The 1,487-nt window shown below is 41.0% G+C and overlaps 1 protein-coding gene across 1 annotated transcript in view; it reads right to left on the reverse strand.

Annotated features, from left to right (window-relative positions):
* The window catches only part of FAM228B (family with sequence similarity 228, member B), a 35,945-nt gene that overhangs the window by 23,835 nt on the left and 10,623 nt on the right, over positions 1-1,487 (reverse strand). The window lies entirely within an intron of this gene.

The following is a 1,487-nucleotide window of genomic DNA, read 5'->3' on the forward strand; positions in this document are numbered from 1 at the left end:
ATGCTCAAGCCCTATTGTTGAAAGAAGAGGCAGAATGAACCTTTTATATATTGGGATGATTAACAGGGGAAAAATGGGTAACACTGGATATCTCCACTGGATAACCCAGAATTGGGAATAAGGACAAGCAGCAGCTCAGGGGCAGGGTCTTGGAGGTGTCAGGCCCATAAATAGTACAGGGCGGGACATCAAGAGCGCAGCCTGAGGAGCGTACCCCAGATGCTCTTGTGGAGAGTCTCTACAGAACCTGGGCAAGGACCTAGATCTGGGGACAGAGAAAGGCAATTCTGAGTCCACAAATGGGGCCAGAACCTGAGCCACAACATCATGTGACCAAAAGGAATCACAACCATAGTGCAACCCTGGTCTGGGACCAGGGATTTGCCCCATCAAGAAATGGGAGGCTGCAGAATGACTTTTCAGGAAGACATAAGCCCACAGCACGACTGTACAACACAAGGTGGGAAACCTCTAAAAACAATTAATATTGGGGGCTAGCCAGTTAGCTCATTTGGTAAGAGCATGGTGTTGATAACATCAAGGTCAAGGGTTTGGATTGCCATACTGGTCAGCCACCAAAACAAAACAAAACAAACAATTAATATTGGACTTCTCACCAATTTGGACATGTGGTATTCCATGAAAAAACTGAGCTAATACCAGTTCTAATAAAATCCCTCTCAAAAATGATAAAATTATGCATTGAATATCATGAAAAAAAAAATTGGTATCTATTGTTTATGTGTAGGAAACTTTATTAATAAATAGTCACTAAATTCAGTTGAATGTAATACTATTATATTTTCTTCCACCATAAAAATTTTTTTTTAGGCTGGCTGGTTAATTCAGTTGACTAGAGTATGATGCTGATAACACCAAGGTCCAGGGTTTGATCCCTGTACTGGCCACGCACACAAAAAAATTTTTTTTTTTAAAAGGTGACCAGTAAGGGGATCTTAACCCTTGACTTGGTGTTGTCAGCANTCAAATTTTGGTATCTCCTATAGTCTGAATGTTTGTTTCTCCCCAAAACTCATATGTTGAAGCCTAATTACCAATACAACAGTGTTAACTGAAGGGGCCTTTGGGAGCTTATTAGATCATGAGGGTGGAGCCCTCATGCATGGGATTAGTGCCCTTATAAAAGAGGTTCAAGAGAGCTTGTTCATCCCTTCCATCATGAGGACACAGCTAGAAGGTGCCATCGATGAGGAACAAGTCCTCACCAAACATTGAACCTGCCAGCACCTTGATCTTGCACTTCCTAGTCTCCAGAACTATGAGCAATAAATTTTTGTTGTTTATAAATTACCCAGCCTAAGATATGTTGTTACAGCAGCAGGAAAAGACGAAGACAGTATCAAAATGATCTGGTTTCAAATCTCAATTCTGCCCCTTACTATTTGTGTTACGAGTTAGTGTGTCTAAGACTCTAAACTCTCAATCAAGCTCTCACCTATAAAAATAGGGACAATAGAACACACACA

The sequence above is a fragment of the Galeopterus variegatus genome, unplaced genomic scaffold, assembly GCF_000696425.1.
Source record: "Galeopterus variegatus unplaced genomic scaffold, G_variegatus-3.0.2 Scaffold9535, whole genome shotgun sequence".
NCBI classification, from domain to species: Eukaryota; Metazoa; Chordata; class Mammalia; order Dermoptera; family Cynocephalidae; genus Galeopterus; species Galeopterus variegatus.